The following is a 25,754-nucleotide window of genomic DNA, read 5'->3' as shown; positions in this document are numbered from 1 at the left end:
AGACTTCAATGACGTTAAGCCGTGATACCTAAGACAGATCTGCACTCGATGACACCACGATAACAGCCGGTACCTACACTTACATCTTGCTCTCCTTATGACAGTATACATCATATCAGTCTGTGACGCTGGTTTTGCAACTTCTTGCGTGCGTTTATGTTCGCCGCGACCAACACTTACCATGTACTGACCACAAAACATGGAGGAGCCGGGGCTTGAACCCGAGACCGTTCACACGCTAAGCGAACGATCTGTCAACTGAGCTACAACTACACACACGACCAAGCCTGGCTATTCTCCATTCTTTGCGACTCTGATGTGCACGGACACGATGGTTGGTTGGTTTGTAGCGGCGAAGGTACCAGAATACAAAGGCGCGGACACGTTCATATACACAAGAGTTCCAAGTAGTTTCGATGCTCTGGTATTACGAATGCAAATTCCGTCTGTTTTGAACGTCTTAAATTGAAAGGGCGGTCACAAATTGGTCCATTTCACTCCTTGTCGACAATCACACAGCACCTGAGGTAACAAGCACATCTCGAGCCCCATTGTGCTCTCCATTGTTCATGCCAACTCAGTGCCTCGCTCTTTGCTACTGTGTAAAACTCTTGTCATCCAACTGCAAAACACTGGGACACAACAAGTTTCCGCGTCTCCATTGCACTGATCGTACTACGAAACGCTCCCCAAACTTGGCAATCACCCATGCAGATGACTTTTCCGACTTTACACGACGCTCACGCTAGTGACAGCCTTATTTATAGTTCGACGTCGCGCCAAAGCGAATGAGCACATTTCGCCTACGGCTTAGGCCGCTCTCCTAGTGTGGCTGCTCTGTGTCTGCAGGCAGCGAGGGGCTGCAAGCTTCCTGTGTTCGCACCTATATCACCTGTGCTTCCTTGTCAGAGACAGACTATCGCAAAACATACAACTCACTCCATGAATTGATTGCTACGGCATCTGTTATCAGCAGTCACAACCAGCAACACCAGTAGCAGCCGACTGCACGCAAAGAATGGGAACGTGCAGTGGGATTTACGTGAAATCGGCGCATGGCAGATCTTTCCGACGTAGGCCTGAGAATCTTATGGGAACATTTGTACTGTTTCTAAATTAAGTGTAGGTGTGGGAGGAGGGTGCTTCCTGCGCACGAATAAAACCTCGCTCGCCAATTGTGGATGTTAATCGTTCGCTCGTATCTGCCTACACACCTCTGCTGGTTGGGAATTATTCCACTTGCATGGCAAGGTGCGCATGTAGGTGTGTTAAAAAGTCTGGAGGCGCTGGGTATCGATCCCAGTACCTCCCGCACGCTAAGCGAGCGCTCTACCATCTGAGCTACGCCCACCCCCCCGTTAACTAGTAGTGCTACATACAGTCATATCAACGTCACAGACCCTTGCACTCCCATTATTCCGCAGACAAACCCTACTCTCTATGTATCAGTGAGGGTGTCTTTCAGGTTTCGTGCATTCTGTATCGAATCGTAGTTGGCCACAATGAAAGTGGCGCGCATAACGTCGAAAATAGAGTTCAGATACCGCTCTGAGTAAGACGAACGTGTTGTCCACTCTCTAGACTTCAATGACGTTAAGCCGTGATACCTAAGACAGATCTGCACTCGATGACACCACGATAACAGCCGGTCCCCACACTTACATCTTGCTCTCCTTATGACAGTATACATCATATCAGTCTGTGACGCTGGTTTTGCAACTTCTTGCGTGCGTTTATGTTCGCCGCGACCAACACTTACCATGTACTGACCACAAAACATGGAGGAGCCGGGGCTTGAACCCGAGACCGTTCACACGCTAAGCGAACGATCTGTCAACTGAGCTACAGCTACACACACGACCAAGCCTGGCTATTCTCCATTCTTTGCGACTCTGATGTGCACGGACACGATGGTTGGTTGGTTTGTAGCGGCGAAGGTACCAGAATACAAAGGCGCGGACACGTTCATATACACAAGAGTTCCAAGTAGTTTCGATGCTCTGGTATTACGAATGCAAATTCCGTCTGTTTTGAACGTCTTAAATTGAAAGGGCGGTCACAAATTGGTCCATTTCACTCCTTGTCGACAATCACACAGCACCTGAGGTAACAAGCACATCTCGAGCCCCATTGTGCTCTCCATTGTTCATGCCAACTCAGTGCCTCGCTCTTTGCTACTGTGTAAAACTCTTGTCATCCAACTGCAAAACACTGGGACACAACAAGTTTCCGCGTCTCCATTGCACTGATCGTACTACGAAACGCTCCCCAAACTTGGCAATCACCCATGCAGATGACTTTTCCGACTTTTCACGACGCTCACGCTAGTGACAGCCTTATTTATAGTTCGACGTCGCGCCAAAGCGAATGAGCACATTTCGCCTACGGCTTAGGCCGCTCTCCTAGTGTGGCTGCTCTGTGTCTGCAGGCAGCGAGGGGCTGCAAGCTTCCTGTGTTCGCACCTATATCACCTGTGCTTCCTTGTCAGAGACAGACTATCGCAAAACATACAACTCACTCCATGAATTGATTGCTACGGCATCTGTTATCAGCAGTCACAACCAGCAACACCAGTAGCAGCCGACTGCACGCAAAGAATGGGAACGTGCAGTGGGATTTACGTGAAATCGGCGCAAGGCAGATCTTTCCGACGTAGGCCTGAGAATCTTATGGGAACATTTGTACTGTTTCTAAATTAAGTGTAGGTGTGGGAGGAGGGTGCTTCCTGCGCACGAATAAAAGCACGCTCGCCAATTGTGGATGTTAATCGTTCGCTCGTATCTGCCTACACACCTCTGCTGGTTGGGAATTATTCCACTTGCATGGCAAGGTGCGCATGTAGGTGTGTTAAAAATTCTGGAGGCGCTGGGTATCGATCCCAGTACCTCTCGCACGCTAAGCGAGCGCTCTACCATCTGAGCTACGCCCACCCACCCGTTAACTAGTAGTGCTACATACAGTCATATCAACGTCACAGACCCTTGCACTCCCATTATTCCGCAGACAAACCCTACTCTCTATGTATCAGTGAGGGTGTCTTTCAGGTTTCGTGCATTCTGTATCGAATCGTAGTTGGCCACAATGAAAGTGGCACGCATAACGTCGAAAATAGAGTTCAGACACCGCTCTGAGTAAGACGAACGTGTTGTCCACTCTCTAGACTTCAATGACGTTAAGCCGTGATACCTAAGACAGATCTGCACTCGATGACACCACGATAACAGCCGGTCCCCACACTTACATCTTGCTCTCCTTATGACAGTATACATCATATCAGTCTGTGACGCTGGTTTTGCAACTTCTTGCGTGCGTTTATGTTCGCCGCGACCAACACTTACCATGTACTGACCACAAAACATGGAGGAGCCGGGGCTTGAACCCGAGACCGTTCACACGCTAAGCGAACGATCTGTCAACTGAGCTACAGCTACACACACGACCAAGCCTGGCTATTCTCCATTTTTTGCGACTCTGATGTGCACGGACACGATGGTTGGTTGGTTTGTAGCGGCGAAGGTACCAGAATACAAAGGCGCGGACACGTTCATATACACAAGAGTTCCAAGTAGTTTCGATGCTCTGGTATTACGAATGCAAATTCCGTCTGTTTTGAACGTCTTAAATTGAAAGGGCGGTCACAAATTGGTCCATTTCACTCCTTGTCGACAATCACACAGCACCTGAGGTAACAAGCACATCTCGAGCCCCATTGTGCTCTCCATTGTTCATGCCAACTCAGTGCCTCGCTCTTTGCTACTGTGTAAAACTCTTGTCATCCAACTGCAAAACACTGGGACACAACAAGTTTCCGCGTCTCCATTGCACTGATCGTACTACGAAACGCTCCCCAAACTTGGCAATCACCCATGCAGATGACTTTTCCGACTTTACACGACGCTCACGCTAGTGACAGCCTTATTTATAGTTCGACGTCGCGCCAAAGCGAATGAGCACATTTCGCCTACGGCTCTGTGTCTGCAGGCAGCGAGGGGCTGCAAGCTTCCTGTGTTCGCACCTATATCACCTGTGCTTCCTTGTCAGAGACAGACTATCGCAAAACATACAACTCACTCCATGAATTGATTGCTACGGCATCTGTTATCAGCAGTCACAACCAGCAACACCAGTAGCAGCCGACTGCACGCAAAGAATGGGAACGTGCAGTGGGATTTACGTGAAATCGGCGCAAGGCAGATCTTTCCGACGTAGGCCTGAGAATCTTATGGGAACATTTGTACTGTTTCTAAATTAAGTGTAGGTGTGGGAGGAGGGTGCTTCCTGCGCACGAATAAAACCTCGCTCGCCAATTGTGGATGTTAATCGTTCGCTCGTATCTGCCTACACACCTCTGCTGGTTGGGAATTATTCCACTTGCATGGCAAGGTGCGCATGTAGGTGTGTTAAAAATTCTGGAGGCGCTGGGTATCGATCCCAGTACCTCCCGCACGCTAAGCGAGCGCTCTACCATCTGAGCTACGCCCACCCCCCCGTTAACTAGTAGTGCTACATACAGTCATATCAACGTCACAGACCCTTGCACTCCCATTATTCCGCAGACAAACCCTACTCTCTATGTATCAGTGAGGGTGTCTTTCAGGTTTCGTGCATTCTGTATCGAATCGTAGTTGGCCACAATGAAAGTGGCACGCATAACGTCGAAAATAGAGTTCAGACACCGCTCTGAGTAAGACGAACGTGTTGTCCACTCTCTAGACTTCAATGACGTTAAGCCGTGATACCTAAGACAGATCTGCACTCGATGACACCACGATAACAGCCGGTCCCCACACTTACATCTTGCTCTCCTTATGACAGTATACATCATATCAGTCTGTGACGCTGGTTTTGCAACTTCTTGCGTGCGTTTATGTTCGCCGCGACCAACACTTACCATGTACTGACCACAAAACATGGAGGAGCCGGGGCTTGAACCCGAGACCGTTCACACGCTAAGCGAACGATCTGTCAACTGAGCTACAGCTACACACACGACCAAGCCTGGCTATTCTCCATTCTTTGCGACTCTGATGTGCACGGACACGATGGTTGGTTGGTTTGTAGCGGCGAAGGTACCAGAATACAAAGGCGCGGACACGTTCATATACACAAGAGTTCCAAGTAGTTTCGATGCTCTGGTATTACGAATGCAAATTCCGTCTGTTTTGAACGTCTTAAATTGAAAGGGCGGTCACAAATTGGTCCATTTCACTCCTTGTCGACAATCACACAGCACCTGAGGTAACAAGCACATCTCGAGCCCCATTGTGCTCTCCATTGTTCATGCCAACTCAGTGCCTCGCTCTTTGCTACTGTGTAAAACTCTTGTCATCCAACTGCAAAACACTGGGACACAACAAGTTTCCGCGTCTCCATTGCACTGATCGTACTACGAAACGCTCCCCAAACTTGGCAATCACCCATGCAGATGACTTTTCCGACTTTACACGACGCTCACGCTAGTGACAGCCTTATTTATAGTTCGACGTCGCGCCAAAGCGAATGAGCACATTTCGCCTACGGCTTAGGCCGCTCTCCTAGTGTGGCTGCTCTGTGTCTGCAGGCAGCGAGGGGCTGCAAGCTTCCTGTGTTCGCACCTATATCACCTGTGCTTCCTTGTCAGAGACAGACTATCGCAAAACATACAACTCACTCCATGAATTGATTGCTACGGCATCTGTTATCAGCAGTCACAACCAGCAACACCAGTAGCAGCCGACTGCACGCAAAGAATGGGAACGTGCAGTGGGATTTACGTGAAATCGGCGCATGGCAGATCTTTCCGACGTAGGCCTGAGAATCTTATGGGAACATTTGTACTGTTTCTAAATTAAGTGTAGGTGTGGGAGGAGGGTGCTTCCTGCGCACGAATAAAACCTCGCTCGCCAATTGTGGATGTTAATCGTTCGCTCGTATCTGCCTACACACCTCTGCTGGTTGGGAATTATTCCACTTGCATGGCAAGGTGCGCATGTAGGTGTGTTAAAAATTCTGGAGGCGCTGGGTATCGATCCCAGTACCTCCCACACGCTAAGCGAGCGCTCTACCATCTGAGCTACGCCCACCCCCCCGTTAACTAGTAGTGCTACATACAGTCATATCAACGTCACAGACCCTTGCACTCCCATTATTCCGCAGACAAACCCTACTCTCTATGTATCAGTGAGGGTGTCTTTCAGGTTTCGTGCATTCTGTATCGAATCGTAGTTGGCCACAATGAAAGTGGCACGCATAACGTCGAAAATAGAGTTCAGATACCGCTCTGAGTAAGACGAACATGTTGTCCACTCTCTAGACTTCAATGACGTTAAGCCGTGATACCTAAGACAGATCTGCACTCGATGACACCACGATAACAGCCGGTACCTACACTTACATCTTGCTCTCCTTATGACAGTATACATCATATCAGTCTGTGACGCTGGTTTTGCAACTTCTTGCGTGCGTTTATGTTCGCCGCGACCAACACTTACCATGTACTGACCACAAAACATGGAGGAGCCGGGGCTTGAACCCGAGACCGTTCACACGCTAAGCGAACGATCTGTCAACTGAGCTACAACTACACACACGACCAAGCCTGGCTATTCTCCATTCTTTGCGACTCTGATGTGCACGGACACGATGGTTGGTTGGTTTGTAGCGGCGAAGGTACCAGAATACAAAGGCGCGGACACGTTCATATACACAAGAGTTCCAAGTAGTTTCGATGCTCTGGTATTACGAATGCAAATTCCGTCTGTTTTGAACGTCTTAAATTGAAAGGGCGGTCACAAATTGGTCCATTTCACTCCTTGTCGACAATCACACAGCACCTGAGGTAACAAGCACATCTCGAGCCCCATTGTGCTCTCCATTGTTCATGCCAACTCAGTGCCTCGCTCTTTGCTACTGTGTAAAACTCTTGTCATCCAACTGCAAAACACTGGGACACAACAAGTTTCCGCGTCTCCATTGCACTGATCGTACTACGAAACGCTCCCCAAACTTGGCAATCACCCATGCAGATGACTTTTCCGACTTTACACCACGCTCACGCAACGCTCACGCTAGTGACAGCCTTATTTATAGTTCGACGTCGCGCCAAAGCGAATGAGCACATTTCGCCTACGGCTTAGGCCGCTCTCCTAGTGTGGCTGCTCTGTGTCTGCAGGCAGCGAGGGGCTGCAAGCTTCCTGTGTTCGCACCTATATCACCTGTGCTTCCTTGTCAGAGACAGACTATCGCAAAACATACAACTCACTCCATGAATTGATTGCTACGGCATCTGTTATCAGCAGTCACAACCAGCAACACCAGTAGCAGCCGACTGCACGCAAAGAATGGGAACGTGCAGTGGGATTTACGTGAAATCGGCGCAAGGCAGATCTTTCCGACGTAGGCCTGAGAATCTTATGGGAACATTTGTACTGTTTCTAAATTAAGTGTAGGTGTGGGAGGAGGGTGCTTCCTGCGCACGAATAAAACCTCGCTCGCCAATTGTGGATGTTAATCGTTCGCTCGTATCTGCCTACACACCTCTGCTGGTTGGGAATTATTCCACTTGCATGGCAAGGTGCGCATGTAGGTGTGTTAAAAATTCTGGAGGCGCTGGGTATCGATCCCAGTACCTCCCGCACGCTAAGCGAGCGCTCTACCATCTGAGCTACGCCCACCCCCCCGTTAACTAGTAGTGCTACATACAGTCATATCAACGTCACAGACCCTTGCACTCCCATTATTCCGCAGACAAACCCTACTCTCTATGTATCAGTGAGGGTGTCTTTCAGGTTTCGTGCATTCTGTATCGAATCGTAGTTGGCCACAATGAAAGTGGCACGCATAACGTCGAAAATAGAGTTCAGATACCGCTCTGAGTAAGACGAACGTGTTGTCCACTCTCTAGACTTCAATGACGTTAAGCCGTGATACCTAAGACAGATCTGCACTCGATGACACCACGATAACAGCCGGTACCTACACTTACATCTTGCTCTCCTTATGACAGTATACATCATATCAGTCTGTGACGCTGGTTTTGCAACTTCTTGCGTGCGTTTATGTTCGCCGCGACCAACACTTACCATGTACTGACCACAAAACATGGAGGAGCCGGGGCTTGAACCCGAGACCGTTCACACGCTAAGCGAACGATCTGTCAACTGAGCTACAACTACACACACGACCAAGCCTGGCTATTCTCCATTCTTTGCGACTCTGATGTGCACGGACACGATGGTTGGTTGGTTTGTAGCGGCGAAGGTACCAGAATACAAAGGCGCGGACACGTTCATATACACAAGAGTTCCAAGTAGTTTCGATGCTCTGGTATTACGAATGCAAATTCCGTCTGTTTTGAACGTCTTAAATTGAAAGGGCGGTCACAAATTGGTCCATTTCACTCCTTGTCGACAATCACACAGCACCTGAGGTAACAAGCACATCTCGAGCCCCATTGTGCTCTCCATTGTTCATGCCAACTCAGTGCCTCGCTCTTTGCTACTGTGTAAAACTCTTGTCATCCAACTGCAAAACACTGGGACACAACAAGTTTCCGCGTCTCCATTGCACTGATCGTACTACGAAACGCTCCCCAAACTTGGCAATCACCCATGCAGATGACTTTTCCGACTTTACACGACGCTCACGCTAGTGACAGCCTTATTTATAGTTCGACGTCGCGCCAAAGCGAATGAGCACATTTCGCCTACGGCTTAGGCCGCTCTCCTAGTGTGGCTGCTCTGTGTCTGCAGGCAGCGAGGGGCTGCAAGCTTCCTGTGTTCGCACCTATATCACCTGTGCTTCCTTGTCAGAGACAGACTATCGCAAAACATACAACTCACTCCATGAATTGATTGCTACGGCATCTGTTATCAGCAGTCACAACCAGCAACACCAGTAGCAGCCGACTGCACGCAAAGAATGGGAACGTGCAGTGGGATTTACGTGAAATCGGCGCATGGCAGATCTTTCCGACGTAGGCCTGAGAATCTTATGGGAACATTTGTACTGTTTCTAAATTAAGTGTAGGTGTGGGAGGAGGGTGCTTCCTGCGCACGAATAAAACCTCGCTCGCCAATTGTGGATGTTAATCGTTCGCTCGTATCTGCCTACACACCTCTGCTGGTTGGGAATTATTCCACTTGCATGGCAAGGTGCGCATGTAGGTGTGTTAAAAATTCTGGAGGCGCTGGGTATCGATCCCAGTACCTCCCACACGCTAAGCGAGCGCTCTACCATCTGAGCTACGCCCACCCCCCCGTTAACTAGTAGTGCTACATACAGTCATATCAACGTCACAGACCCTTGCACTCCCATTATTCCGCAGACAAACCCTACTCTCTATGTATCAGTGAGGGTGTCTTTCAGGTTTCGTGCATTCTGTATCGAATCGTAGTTGGCCACAATGAAAGTGGCACGCATAACGTCGAAAATAGAGTTCAGATACCGCTCTGAGTAAGACGAACGTGTTGTCCACTCTCTAGACTTCAATGACGTTAAGCCGTGATACCTAAGACAGATCTGCACTCGATGACACCACGATAACAGCCGGTACCTACACTTACATCTTGCTCTCCTTATGACAGTATACATCATATCAGTCTGTGACGCTGGTTTTGCAACTTCTTGCGTGCGTTTATGTTCGCCGCGACCAACACTTACCATGTACTGACCACAAAACATGGAGGAGCCGGGGCTTGAACCCGAGACCGTTCACACGCTTAGCGAACGATCTGTCAACTGAGCTACAACTACACACACGACCAAGCCTGGCTATTCTCCATTCTTTGCGACTCTGATGTGCACGGACACGATGGTTGGTTGGTTTGTAGCGGCGAAGGTACCAGAATACAAAGGCGCGGACACGTTCATATACACAAGAGTTCCAAGTAGTTTCGATGCTCTGGTATTACGAATGCAAATTCCGTCTGTTTTGAACGTCTTAAATTGAAAGGGCGGTCACAAATTGGTCCATTTCACTCCTTGTCGACAATCACACAGCACCTGAGGTAACAAGCACATCTCGAGCCCCATTGTGCTCTCCATTGTTCATGCCAACTCAGTGCCTCGCTCTTTGCTACTGTGTAAAACTCTTGTCATCCAACTGCAAAACACTGGGACACAACAAGTTTCCGCGTCTCCATTGCACTGATCGTACTACGAAACGCTCCCCAAACTTGGCAATCACCCATGCACATGACTTTTCCGACTTTACACGACGCTCACGCAACGCTCACGCTAGTGACAGCCTTATTTATAGTTCGACGTCGCGCCAAAGCGAATGAGCACATTTCGCCTACGGCTTAGGCCGCTCTCCTAGTGTGGCTGCTCTGTGTCTGCAGGCAGCGAGGGGCTGCAAGCTTCCTGTGTTCGCACCTATATCACCTGTGCTTCCTTGTCAGAGACAGACTATCGCAAAACATACAACTCACTCCATGAATTGATTGCTACGGCATCTGTTATCAGCAGTCACAACCAGCAACACCAGTAGCAGCCGACTGCACGCAAAGAATGGGAACGTGCAGTGGGATTTACGTGAAATCGGCGCAAGGCAGATCTTTCCGACGTAGGCCTGAGAATCTTATGGGAACATTTGTACTGTTTCTAAATTAAGTGTAGGTGTGGGAGGAGGGTGCTTCCTGCGCACGAATAAAACCTCGCTCGCCAATTGTGGATGTTAATCGTTCGCTCGTATCTGCCTACACACCTCTGCTGGTTGGGAATTATTCCACTTGCATGGCAAGGTGCGCATGTAGGTGTGTTAAAAATTCTGGAGGCGCTGGGTATCGATCCCAGTACCTCCCGCACGCTAAGCGAGCGCTCTACCATCTGAGCTACGCCCACCCCCCCGTTAACTAGTAGTGCTACATACAGTCATATCAACGTCACAGACCCTTGCACTCCCATTATTCCGCAGACAAACCCTACTCTCTATGTATCAGTGAGGGTGTCTTTCAGGTTTCGTGCATTCTGTATCGAATCGTAGTTGGCCACAATGAAAGTGGCACGCATAACGTCGAAAATAGAGTTCAGATACCGCTCTGAGTAAGACGAACGTGTTGTCCACTCTCTAGACTTCAAAGACGTTAAGCCGTGATACCTAAGACAGATCTGCACTCGATGACACCACGATAACAGCCGGTACCTACACTTACATCTTGCTCTCCTTATGACAGTATACATCATATCAGTCTGTGACGCTGGTTTTGCAACTTCTTGCGTGCGTTTATGTTCGCCGCGACCAACACTTACCATGTACTGACCACAAAACATGGAGGAGCCGGGGCTTGAACCCGAGACCGTTCACACGCTAAGCGAACGATCTGTCAACTGAGCTACAACTACACACACGACCAAGCCTGGCTATTCTCCATTCTTTGCGACTCTGATGTGCACGGACACGATGGTTGGTTGGTTTGTAGCGGCGAAGGTACCAGAATACAAAGGCGCGGACACGTTCATATACACAAGAGTTCCAAGTAGTTTCGATGCTCTGGTATTACGAATGCAAATTCCGTCTGTTTTGAACGTCTTAAATTGAAAGGGCGGTCACAAATTGGTCCATTTCACTCCTTGTCGACAATCACACAGCACCTGAGGTAACAAGCACATCTCGAGCCCCATTGTGCTCTCCATTGTTCATGCCAACTCAGTGCCTCGCTCTTTGCTACTGTGTAAAACTCTTGTCATCCAACTGCAAAACACTGGGACACAACAAGTTTCCGCGTCTCCATTGCACTGATCGTACTACGAAACGCTCCCCAAACTTGGCAATCACCCATGCAGATGACTTTTCCGACTTTACACGACGCTCACGCAACGCTCACGCTAGTGACAGCCTTATTTATAGTTCGACGTCGCGCCAAAGCGAATGAGCACATTTCGCCTACGGCTTAGGCCGCTCTCCTAGTGTGGCTGCTCTGTGTCTGCAGGCAGCGAGGGGCTGCAAGCTTCCTGTGTTCGCACCTATATCACCTGTGCTTCCTTGTCAGAGACAGACTATCGCAAAACATACAACTCACTCCATGAATTGATTGCTACGGCATCTGTTATCAGCAGTCACAACCAGCAACACCAGTAGCAGCCGACTGCACGCAAAGAATGGGAACGTGCAGTGGGATTTACGTGAAATCGGCGCAAGGCAGATCTTTCCGACGTAGGCCTGAGAATCTTATGGGAACATTTGTACTGTTTCTAAATTAAGTGTAGGTGTGGGAGGAGGGTGCTTCCTGCGCACGAATAAAAGCACGCTCGCCAATTGTGGATGTTAATCGTTCGCTCGTATCTGCCTACACACCTCTGCTGGTTGGGAATTATTCCACTTGCATGGCAAGGTGCGCATGTAGGTGTGTTAAAAATTCTGGAGGCGCTGGGTATCGATCCCAGTACCTCCCGCACGCTAAGCGAACGCTCTACCATCTGAGCTACGCCCACCCCCCCGTTAACTAGTAGTGCTACATACAGTCATATCAACGTCACAGACCCTTGCACTCCCATTATTCCGCAGACAAACCCTACTCTCTATGTATCAGTGAGGGTGTCTTTCAGGTTTCGTGCATTCTGTATCGAATCGTAGTTGGCCACAATGAAAGTGGCACGCATAACGTCGAAAATAGAGTTCAGATACCGCTCTGAGTAAGACGAACGTGTTGTCCACTCTCTAGACTTCAATGACGTTAAGCCGTGATACCTAAGACAGATCTGCACTCGATGACACCACGATAACAGCCGGTCCCCACACTTACATCTTGCTCTCCTTATGACAGTATACATCATATCAGTCTGTGACGCTGGTTTTGCAACTTCTTGCGTGCGTTTATGTTCGCCGCGACCAACACTTACCATGTACTGACCACAAAACATGGAGGAGCCGGGGCTTGAACCCGAGACCGTTCACACGCTAAGCGAACGATCTGTCAACTGAGCTACAGCTACACACACGACCAAGCCTGGCTATTCTCCATTCTTTGCGACTCTGATGTGCACGGACACGATGGTTGGTTGGTTTGTAGCGGCGAAGGTACCAGAATACAAAGGCGCGGACACGTTCATATACACAAGAGTTCCAAGTAGTTTCGATGCTCTGGTATTACGAATGCAAATTCCGTCTGTTTTGAACGTCTTAAATTGAAAGGGCGGTCACAAATTGGTCCATTTCACTCCTTGTCGACAATCACACAGCACCTGAGGTAACAAGCACATCTCGAGCCCCATTGTGCTCTCCATTGTTCATGAAAACTCAGTGCCTCGCTCTTTGCTACTGTGTAAAACTCTTGTCGTCCAACTGCAAAACACTGGGACACAACAAGTTTCCGTGTCCCCATTGCACTGATCGTACTACGAAACGCTCCCCAAACTTGGCAATCACCCATGCAGATGACTTTTCCGACTTTACACGACGCTCACGGAACGCTCACGCTAGTGACAGCCTTATTTATAGTTCGACGTCGCGCCAAAGCGAATGAGCACATTTCGCCTACGGCTTAGGCCGCTCTTCTAGTGTGGCTGCTCTGTGTCTGCAGGCAGCAAGGGGCTGCAAGCTTCCTGTGTTCGCACCTATATCACCTGTGCTTCCTTGTCAGAGACAGACTATCGCAAAACATACAACTCACTCCATGAATTGATTGCTACGGCATCTGTTATCAGCAGTCACAACCAGCAACTCCAGTAGCAGCCGACTGCACGCAAAGAATGGGAACGTGCAGTGGGATTTACGTGAAATCGGCGCAATTGTGGATGCTAATCGTTCGCTTGTATCTGCCTACACACCTCTGCCGGTTGGGAATTATTCCACTTGCATGGCAAGGTGCGCATGTAGGTGTGTTAAAAATTCTGAAGGCGCTGGGTATCGATCCCAGTACCTCTCGCACACTAAACGAGCGCTCTACCTTCTGAGCTACGCCCACCCCCCCGATAACTAGTAGTGCTACATACAGTCATATCAACGTCACAGACCCTTGCACTCCCATTATTCCGCAGACAAACACTACTCTCTATGTATCAGTGAGGGTGTCTTTCAGGTTTCGTGCATTCTGTATCGAATCGTAGTTGGCCACAATGAAAGTGGCACGCATAACGTCGAAAATAGAGTTCAGACACCGCTCTGAGTAAGACGAACGTGTTGTCCACCTCTAGACTTCAATGACGTTAAGCCGTGATACCTAAGAGAGATCTGCACTCGATAACAACACGTCCCCACACTTACATCTTGCTCTCCTTATGACAGTATACATCATATCAGTCTGTGACGCTGGTTTTGCAACTTCTTGCGTGCGTTTATGTTCGCCGCGACCAACACTTACCATGCACTGACCACTAAACCTGGAGGAGCCGGGGCTTGAACCCGAGACCGTTCACACGCTAAGCGAACGATCTGCCATCTGAGCTACAGCTACACACACGAGCAAGCCTGGCTATTCTCCATTCTTTGCGACTCTGATGTGCACGGACACGATGGTTGGTTGGTTTGTAGCGGCGAAGGTACCAGAATACAAAGGCGCGGACACGTTCATATACACAAGAGTTCCAAGTAGTTTCGATGCTCTGGTATTACGAATGCAAATTCCGTCTGTTTTGAACGTCTTAAATTGAAAGGGCGGTCACAAATTGGTCCATTTCACTCCTTGTCCACAATCACACAGCACCTGAGGTAACAAGCACATCTCGAGCCCCATTGTGCTCTCCATTGTTCATGCCAACTCAGTGCCTCGCTCTTTGCTACTGTGTAAAACTCTTGTCGTCCAACTGCAAAACACTGGGACACAACAAGTTTCCGTGTCCCCATTGCACTGATCGTACTACGAAACGCTCCCCAAACTTGGCAATCACCCATGCAGATGACTTTTCCGACTTTACACGACGCTCACGCAACGCTCACGCTGGTGACAGCCTTATTTATAGTTCGACGTCGCGCCAAAGCGAATGAGCACATTTCGCCTACGGCTTAGGCCGCTCTTCTAGTGTGGCTGCTCTGTGTCTGCAGGCAGCGAGGGGCTGCAAGCTTCCTGTGTTCGCACCTATATCACCTGTGCTTCCTTGTCAGAGACAGACTATCGCAAAACATACAACTCACTCCATGAATTGATTGCTACGGCATCTGTTATCAGCAGTCACAACCAGCAACACCAGTAGCAGCCGACTGCACGCAAAGAATGGGAACGTGCAGTGGGATTTACGTGAAATCGGCGCAATTGTGGATGCTAATCGTTCGCTTGTATCTGCCTACACACCTCTGCCGGTTGGGAATTATTCCACTTGCATAGCAAGGTGCGCATGTAGGTGTATTAAAAATTCTGGAGCCGCTGGGTATCGATCCCAGTACCTCTCGCACACTAAACGAGCGCTCTACCATGTTAAAAATTCTGGAGGCGCTGGGTATCGATCCCAGTACCTCTCGCACACTAAACGAGCGCTCTACCATCTGAGCTACGCCCACCCCCCCGATAACTAGTAGTGCTACATACAGTCATATCAACGTCAGAGACCCTTGCACTCCCATTATTCCGCAGACAAACACTACTCTCTATGTATCAGTGAGGGTGTCTTTCAGGTTTCGTGCATTCTGTATCGAATCGTAGTTGGCCACAATGAAAGTGGCACACATAACGTCGAAAATAGAGTTCAGACACCGCTCTGAGTAAGACGAACGTGTTGTCCACCTCTAGACTTCAATGACGTTAAGCCGTGATACCTAAGAGAGATCTGCACTCGATGACACCACGATAACAGCCGGTCCCCACACTTACATCTTGCTCTCCTTATGACAGTATACATCATATCAGTCTGTGACGCTGGTTTTGCAACTTCTTGCGTGCGTTTATGTTCGCCGCGACCAACACTTACCATGCACTGACCACAAAACATGGAGGAGCCGGGGCTTGAACCCGAGACCGTTCACACGCTAAGCGAACGAACTGCCAACTGAGCTACAGCTACACACACGACCAAGCCTGGCTATTCTCCATTCTTTGCGACTCTTATGTGCACGGACACGATGGTTGGTTGGTTTGTAGCGGCGAAGGTACCAGAATACAAAGGCGCGGACACGTTCATATACACAAGAGTTCCAAGTAGTTTCGATGCTCTGGTATTACGAATGCAAATTCCGTCTGTTTTGAACGTCTTAAATTGAAAGGGCGGTCACAAATTGGTCCATTTCACTCCTTGTCGACAATCACACAGCACCTGAGGTAACAAGCACATCTCGAGCCCCATTGTGCTCTCCATTGTTCATGCCAACTCAGTGCCTCGCTCTTTGCTACTGTGTAAAACTCTTGTCGTCCAACTGCAAAACACTGGGACACAACAAGTTTCCGTGTCCCCATTGCACTGATCGTACTACGAAACGCTCCCCAAACTTGGCAATCACCCATGCAGATGACTTTTCCGACTTTACACGACGCTCACGCAACGCTGACGCTGGTGACAGCCTTATTTATAGTTCGACGTCGCGCCAAAGCGAATGAGCACATTTCGCCTACGGCTTAGGCCGCTCTTCTAGTGTGGCTGCTCTGTGTCTGCAGGCAGCGAGGGGCTGCAAGCTTCCTGTGTTCGCACCTATATCACCTGTGCTTCCTTGTCAGAGACAGACTATCGCAAAACATACAACTCACTCCATGAATTGATTGCTACGGCATCTGTTATCAGCAGTCACAACCAGCAACACCAGTAGCAGCCGACTGCACGCAAAGAATGGGAACGTGCAGTGGGATTTACGTGAAATCGGCGCAATTGTGGATGCTAATCGTTCGCTTGTATCTGCCTACACACCTCTGCCGGTTGGGAATTATTCCACTTGCATGGCAAGGTGCGCATGTAGGTGTGTTAAAAATTCTGGAGGCGCTGGGTATCGATCCCAGTACCTCTCGCACACTAAACGAGCGCTCTACCATCTGAGCTACGCCCACCCCCCCGATAGCTAGTAGTGCTACATACAGTCATATCAACGTCACAGACCCTTGCACTCCCATTATTCCGCAGACAAACACTACTCTCTATGTATCAGTGAGGGTGTCTTTCAGGTTTCGTGCATTCTGTATCGAATCGTAGTTGGCCACAATGAAAGTGGCACGCATAACGTCGAAAATAGAGTTCAGACACCGCTCTGAGTAAGACGAACGTGTTGTCCACCTCTAGACTTCAATGACGTTAAGCCGTGATACCTAAGAGAGATCTGCACTCGATAACACCACGATAACAGCCGGTCCCCACACTTACATCTTGCTCTCCTTATGACAGTATACATCATATCAGTCTGTGACGCTGGTTTTGCAACTTCTTGCGTGCGTTTATGTTCGCCGCGACCAACACTTACCATGCACTGACCACAAAACATGGAGGAGCCGGGGCTTGAACCCGAGACCGTTCACACGCTTAGCGAACGATCTGCCAACTGAGCTACAGCTACACACACGACCAAGCCTGCCTATTCTCCATTCTTTGCGACTCTGATGTGCACGGACACGATGGTTGGTTGGTTTGTAGCGGCGAAGGTACCAGAATACAAAGGCGCGGACACGTTCATATACACAAGAGTTCCAAGTAGTTTCGATGCTCTGGTATTACGAATGCAAATTCCGTCTGTTTTGAACGTCTTAAATTGAAAGGGCGGTCACAAATTGGTCCATTTCACTCCTTGTCCACAATCACACAGCACCTGAGGTAACAAGCACATCTCGAGCCCCATTGTGCTCTCCATTGTTCATGCCAACTCAGTGCCTCGCTCTTTGCTACTGTGTAAAACTCTTGTCGTCCAACTGCAAAACACTGGGACACAACAAGTTTCCGTGTCCCCATTGCACTGATCGTACTACGAAACGCTCCCCAAACTTGGCAATCACCCATGCAGATGACTTTTCCGACTTTACACGACGCTCACTCTAGTGACAGCCTTATTTATAGTTCGACGTCGCGCCAAAGCGAATGAGCACATTTCGCCTACGGCTTAGGCCGCTCTTCTAGTGTGGCTGCTCTGTGTCTGCAGGCAGCGAGGGGCTGCAAGCTTCCTGTGTTCGCACCTATATCACCTGTGCTTCCTTGTCAGAGACAGACTATCGCAAAACATACAACTCACTCCATGAATTGATTGCTACGGCATCTGTTATCAGCAGTCACAACCAGCAACACCAGTAGCAGCCGACTGCACGCAAAGAATGGGAACGTGCAGTGGGATTTACGTGAAATCGGCGCAATTGTGGATGCTAATCGTTCGCTTGTATCTGCCTACACGTCTCTGCCGGTTGGGAATTATTCCACTTGCATGGCAAGGTGCGCATGTAGGTGTGTTAAAAATTCTGGAGGCGCTGGGTATCGATCCCAGTACCTCTCGCACACTAAACGAGCGCTCTACCATCTGAGCTACGCCCACCCCCCCGATAACTAGTAGTGCTACATACAGTCATATCAACGTCACAGACCCTTGCACTCCCATTATTCCGCAGACAAACACTACTCTCTATGTATCAGTGAGGGTGTCTTTCAGGTTTCGTGCATTCTGTATTGAATCGTAGTTGGCCACAATGAAAGTGGCACGCATAACGTCGAAAATAGAGTTCAGACACCGCTCTGAGTAAGACGAACGTGTTGTCCACCTCTAGACTTCAATGACGTTAAGCCGTGATACCTAAGAGAGATCTGCACTCGATAACACCACGATAACAGCCGGTCCCCACACTTACATCTTGCTCTCCTTATGACAGTATACATCATATCAGTCTGTGACGCTGGTTTTGCAACTTCTTGCGTGCGTTTATGTTCGCCGCGACCAACACTTACCATGCACTGACCACAAAACATGGAGGAGCCGGGGCTTGAACCCGAGACCGTTCACACGCTAAGCGAACGATCTGCCAACTGAGCTACAGCTACACACACGACCAAGCCTGGCTATTCTCCATTCTTTGCGACTCTGATGTGCACGGACACGATGGTTGGTTGGTTTGTAGCGGCGAAGGTACCAGAATACAAAGGCGCGGACACGTTCATATACACAAGAGTTCCAAGTAGTTTCGATGCTCTGGTATTACGAATGCAAATTCCGTCTGTTTTGAACGTCTTAAATTGAAAGGGCGGTCACAAATTGGTCCATTTCACTCCTTGTCCACAATCACACAGCACCTGAGGTAACAAGCACATCTCGAGCCCCATTGTGCTCTCCATTGTTCATGCCAACTCAGTGCCTCGCTCTTTGCTACTGTGTAAAACTCTTGTCGTCCAACTGCAAAACACTGGGACACAACAAGTTTCCGTGTCCCCATTGCACTGATCGTACTACGAAACGCTCCCCAAACTTGGCAATCACCCATGAAGATGACTTTTCCGACTTTACACGACGCTCACTCTAGTGACAGCCTTATTTATAGTTCGACGTCGCGCCAAAGCGAATGAGCACATTTCGCCTACGGCTTAGGCCGCTCTTCTAGTGTGGCTGCTCTGTGTCTGCAGGCAGCGAGGGGCTGCAAGCTTCCTGTGTTCGCACCTATATCACCTGTGCTTCCTTGTCAGAGACAGACTATCGCAAAACATACAACTCACTCCATGAATTGATTGCTACGGCATCTGTTATCAGCAGTCACAACCAGCAACACCAGTAGCAGCCGACTGCACGCAAAGAATGGGAACGTGCAGTGGGATTTACGTGAAATCGGCGCAATTGTGGATGCTAATCGTTCGCTTGTATCTGCCTACACGTCTCTGCCGGTTGGGAATTATTCCACTTGCATGGCAAGGTGCGCATGTAGGTGTGTTAAAAATTCTGGAGGCGCTGGGTATCGATCCCAGTACCTCTCGCACACTAAACGAGCGCTTTACCATCTGAGCTACACCCACCCCCCCGATAACTAGTAGTGCTACATACAGTCATATCAACGTCACAGACCCTTGCACTCCCATTATTCCGCAGACAAACACTACTCTCTATGTATCAGTGAGGGTGTCTTTCAGGTTTCGTGCATTCTGTATCGAATCGTAGTTGGCCACAATGAAAGTGGCACGCATAACGTCGAAAATAGAGTTCAGACACCGCTCTGAGTAAGACGAACGTGTTGTCCACCTCTAGACTTCAATGACGTTAAGCCGTGATACCTAAGAGAGATCTGCACTCGATAACACCACGATAACAGCCGGTCCCCACACTTACATCTTGCTCTCCTTATGACAGTATACATCATATCAGTCTGTGACGCTGGTTTTGCAACTTCTTGCGTGCGTTTATGTTCGCCGCGACCAACACTTACCATGCACTGACCACAAAACATGGAGGAGCCGGGGCTTGAACCCGAGACCGTTCACACGCTAAGCGAACGATCTGCCAACTGAGCTACAGCTACACACACGACCAAGCCTGGCTATTCTCCATTCTTTGCGACTCTGATGTGCACGGACACGATGGTTGGTTGGTTTGTAGCGGCGAAGGTACCAGAATACAAAGGCGCGGACACGTTCATATACACAAGAGTTCCAAGTAGTTTCGATGCTCTGGTATTACGAATGCAAATTCCGTCTGTTTTGAACGTCTTAAATTGAAAGGGCGGTCACAAATTGGTCCATTTCACTCCTTGTCCACAATCACACAGCACCTGAGGTAACAAGCACATCTCGAGCCCCATTGTGCTCTCCATTGTTCATGCCAACTCAGTGCCTCGCTCTTTGCTACTGTGTAAAACTCTTGTCGTCCAAATGCAAAACACTGGGACACAACAAGTTTCCGTGTCCCCATTGCACTGATCGTACTACGAAACGCTCCCCAAACTTGGAAATCACCCATGCAGATGACTTTTCCGACTTTACACGACGCTCACGCAACGCTCACGCTGGTGACAGCCTTATTTATAGTTCGACGTCGCGCCAAAGCGAATGAGCACATTTCGCCTACGGCTTAGGCCGCTCTTCTAGTGTGGCTGCTCTGTGTCTGCAGGCAGCGAGGGGCTGCAAGCTTCCTGTGTTCGCACCTATATCACCTGTGCTTCCTTGTCAGAGACAGACTATCGCAAAACATACAACTCACTCCATGAATTGATTGCTACGGCATCTGTTATCAGCAGTCACAACCAGCAACACCAGTAGCAGCCGACTGCACGCAAAGAATGGGAACGTGCAGTGGGATTTACGTGAAATCGGCGCAATTGTGGATGCTAATCGTTCGCTTGTATCTGCCTACACACCTCTGCCGGTTGGGAATTATTCCACTTGCATGGCAAGGTGCGCATGTAGGTGTGTTAAAAATTCTGGAGGCGCTGGGTATCGATCCCAGTACCTCTCGCACACTAAACGAGCGCTCTACCATCTGAGCTACGCCCACCCCCCCGATAACTAGTAGTGCTACATACAGTCATATCAACGTCACAGACCCTTGCACTCCCACAATTCCGCAGACAAACACTACTCTCTATGTATCAGTGAGGGTGTCGTTCAGGTTTCGTGCATTCTGTATCGAATCGTAGTTGGCCACAATGAAAGTGGCACGCATAACGTCGAAAATAGAGTTCAGACACCGCTCTGAGTAAGACGAACGTGTTGTCCACCTCTAGACTTCAATGACGTTAAGCCGTGATACCTAAGAGAGATCTGCACTCGATAACACCACGATAACAGCCGGTCCCCACACTTACATCTTGCTCTCCTTATGACAGTATACATCATATCAGTCTGTGACGCTGGTTTTGCAACTTCTTGCGTGCGTTTATGTTCGCCGCGACCAACACTTACCATGCACTGACCACAAAACATGGAGGAGCCGGGGCTTGAACCCGAGACCGTTCACACGCTAAGCGAACGATCTGTCAACTGAGCTACAGCTACACACACGACCAAGCCTGGCTATTCTCCATTCTTTGCGACTCTGATGTGCACGGACACGATGGTTGGTTGGTTTGTAGCGGCGAAGGTACCAGAATACAAAGGCGCGGACACGTTCACATACACAAGAGTTCCAAGTAGTTTCGATGCTCTGGTATTACGAATGCAAATTCCGTCTGTTTTGAACGTCTTAAATTGAAAGGGCGGTCACAAATTGGTCCATTTCACTCCTTGTCCACAATCACACAGCACCTGAGGTAACAAGCACATCTCGAGCCCCATTGTGCTCTCCATTGTTCATGCCAACTCAGTGCCTCGCTCTTTGCTACTGTGTAAAACTCTTGTCGTCCAACTGCAAAACACTGGGACACAACAAGTTTCCGTGTCCCCATTGCACTGATCGTACTACGAAACGCTCCCCAAACTTGGCAATCACCCATGCAGATGACTTTTCCGACTTTACACGACGCTCACGCAACGCTCACGCTGGTGACAGCCTTATTTATAGTTCGACGTCGCGCCAAAGCGAATGAGCACATTTCGCCTACGGCTTAGGCCGCTCTTCTAGTGTGGCTGCTCTGTGTCTGCAGGCAGCGAGGGGCTGCAAGCTTCCTGTGTTCGCACCTATATCACCTGTGCTTCCTTGTCAGACACAGACTATCGCGAAACATACAACTCACTCCATGAATTGATTGCTACGGCATCTGTTATCAGCAGTCACAACCAGCAACACCAGTAGCAGCCGACTGCACGCAAAGAATGGGAACGTGCAGTGGGATTTACGTGAAATCGGCGCAATTGTGGATGCTAATCGTTCGCTTGTATCTGCCTACACACCTCTGCCGGTTGGGAATTATTCCACTTGCATGGCAAGGTGCGCATGTAGGTGTGTTAAAAATTCTGGAGGCGCTGGGTATCAATCCCAGTACCTCTCGCACACTAAACGAGCGCTCTACCATGTTAAAAATTCTGTGTTAAAAATTCTGGAGGCGCTGGGTATCGATCCCAGTACCTCTCGCACACTAAACGAGCGCTCTACCATCTGAGCTACGCCCACCCCCCCGATAACTAGTAGTGCTACATACAGTCATATCAACGTCACAGACCCTTGCACTCCCATTATTCCGCAGACAAACACTACTCTCTATGTATCAGTGAGGGTGTCTTTCAGGTTTCGTGCATTCTGTATTGAATCGTAGTTGGCCACAATGAAAGTGGCACGCATAACGTCGAAAATAGAGTTCAGACACCGCTCTGAGTAAGACGAACGTGTTGTCCACCTCTAGACTTCAATGACGTTAAGCCGTGATACCTAAGAGAGATCTGCACTCGATAACACCACGATAACAGCCGGTCCCCACACTTACATCTTGCTCTCCTTATGACAGTATACATCATATCAGTCTGTGACTCTGGTTTTGCAACTTCTTGCGTGCGTTTATGTTCGCCGCGACCAACACTTACCATGCACTGACCACAAAACATGGAGGAGCCGGGGCTTGAACCCGAGACCGTTCACACGCTAAGCGAACGATCTGCCAACTGAGCTACAGCTACACACACGAGCAAGCCTGGCTATTCTCCATTCTTTGCGACTCTGATGTGCACGGACACGATGGTTGGTTGGTTTGTAGCGGCGAAGGTACCAGAATACAAAGGCGCGGACACGTTCACATACACAAGAGTTCCAAGTAGTTTCGATGCTCTGGTATTACGAATGCAAATTCCGTCTGTTTTGAACGTCTTAAATTGAAAGGGCGGTCACAAATTGGTCCATTTCACTCCTTGTCCACAATCACACAGCACCTGAGGTAACAAGCACATCTCGAGCCCCATTGTGCTCTCCATTGTTCATGCCAACTCAGTGCCTCGCTCTTTGCTACTGTGTAAAACTCTTGTCGTCCAACTGCAAAACACTGGGACACAACAAGTTTCCGTGTCCCCATTGCACTGATCGTACTACGAAACGCTCCCCAAACTTGGCAATCACCCATGCAGATGACTTTTCCGACTTTACACGACGCTCACGCAACGCTCACGCTGGTGACAGCCTTATTTATAGTTCGACGTCGCGCCAAAGCGAATGAGCACATTTCGCCTACGGCTTAGGCCGCTCTTCTAGTGTGGCTGCTCTGTGTCTGCAGGCAGCGAGGGGCTGCAAGCTTCCTGTGTTCGCACCTATATCACCTGTGCTTCCTTGTCAGACACAGACTATCGCGAAACATACAACTCACTCCATGAATTGATTGCTACGGCATCTGTTATCAGCAGTCACAACCAGCAACACCAGTAGCAGCCGACTGCACGCAAAGAATGGGAACGTGCAGTGGGATTTACGTGAAATCGGCGCAATTGTGGATGCTAATCGTTCGCTTGTATCTGCCTACACACCTCTGCCGGTTGGGAATTATTCCACTTGCATGGCAAGGTGCGCATGTAGGTGTGTTAAAAATTCTGGAGGCGCTGGGTATCAATCCCAGTACCTCTCGCACACTAAACGAGCGCTCTACCATGTTAAAAATTCTGGAGGCGCTGGGTATCGATCCCAGTACCTCTCACACACTAAACGAGCGCTCTACCATCTGAGCTACGCCCACCCCCCCGATAACTAGTAGTGCTACATACAGTCATATCAACGTCACAGACCCTTGCACTCCCATTATTCCGCAGACAAACACTACTCTCTATGTATCAGTGAGGGTGTCTTTCAGGTTTCGTGCATTCTGTATCGAATCGTAGTTGGCCACAATGAAAGTGGCACGCATAACGTCGAAAATAGAGTTCAGACACCGCTCTGAGTAAGACGAACGTGTTGTCCACCTCTAGACTTCAATGACGTTAAGCCGTGATACCTAAGAGAGATCTGCACTCGATAACACCACGCTAACAGCCGGTCCCCACACTTACATCTTGCTCTCCTTATGACAGTATACATCATATCAGTCTGTGACGCTGGTTTTGCAACTTCTTGCGTGCGTTTATGTTCGCCGCGACCAACACTTACCATGCACTGACCACAAAACATGGAGGAGCCGGGGCTTGAACCCGAGACCGTTCACACGCTAAGCGAACGATCTGTCAACTGAGCTACAGCTACACACACGACCAAGCCTGGCTATTCTCCATTCTTTGCGACTCTGATGTGCACGGACACGATGGTTGGTTGGTTTGTAGCGGCGAAGGTACCAGAATACAAAGGCGCGGACACGTTCACATACACAAGAGTTCCAAGTAGTTTCGATGCTCTGGTATTACGAATGCAAATTCCGTCTGTTTTGAACGTCTTAAATTGAAAGGGCGGTCACAAATTGGTCCATTTCACTCTTTGTCCACAATCACACAGCACCTGAGGTAACAAGCACATCTCGAGCCCCATTGTGCTCTCCATTGTTCATGCCAACTCAGTGCCTCGCTCTTTGCTACTGTGTAAAACTCTTGTCGTCCAACTGCAAAACAATGGGACACAACAAGTTTCCGTGTCCCCATTGCACTGATCGTACTACGAAACGCTCCCCAAACTTGGCAATCACCCATGCAGATGACTTTTCCGACTTTACACGACGCTCACGCAACGCTCACGCTGGTGACAGCCTTATTTATAGTTCGACGTCGCGCCAAAGCGAATGAGCACATTTCGCCTACGGCTTAGGCCGCTCTTCTAGTGTGGCTGCTCTGTGTCTGCAGGCAGCGAGGGGCTGCAAGCTTCCTGTGTTCGCACCTATATCACCTGTGCTTCCTTGTCAGACACAGACTATCGCGAAACATACAACTCACTCCATGAATTGATTGCTACGGCATCTGTTATCAGCAGTCACAACCAGCAACACCAGTAGCAGCCGACTGCACGCAAAGAATGGGAACGTGCAGTGGGATTTACGTGAAATCGGCGCAATTGTGGATGCTAATCGTTCGCTTGTATCTGCCTACACACCTCTGCCGGTTGGGAATTATTCCACTTGCATGGCAAGGTGCGCATGTAGGTG

At 49.2% G+C, this 25,754-nt stretch overlaps 1 non-coding gene across 1 annotated transcript; it reads right to left on the bottom strand.

Annotated features, from left to right (window-relative positions):
- Positions 1-2,857: 2,857 nt before the first annotated feature.
- Positions 2,858-2,931, bottom strand: Trnaa-agc (transfer RNA alanine (anticodon AGC)). Its single transcript has one exon. It is a non-coding gene; the product is annotated as a tRNA-Ala (tRNA).
- Positions 2,932-25,754: the final 22,823 nt, after the last annotated feature.

Source organism: Schistocerca gregaria, unplaced genomic scaffold, assembly GCF_023897955.1.
Source record: "Schistocerca gregaria isolate iqSchGreg1 unplaced genomic scaffold, iqSchGreg1.2 ptg000451l, whole genome shotgun sequence".
NCBI lineage: Eukaryota > Metazoa > Arthropoda > Insecta > Orthoptera > Acrididae > Schistocerca > Schistocerca gregaria.
This window is presented reverse-complemented; position numbering and strand designations above follow the sequence as displayed.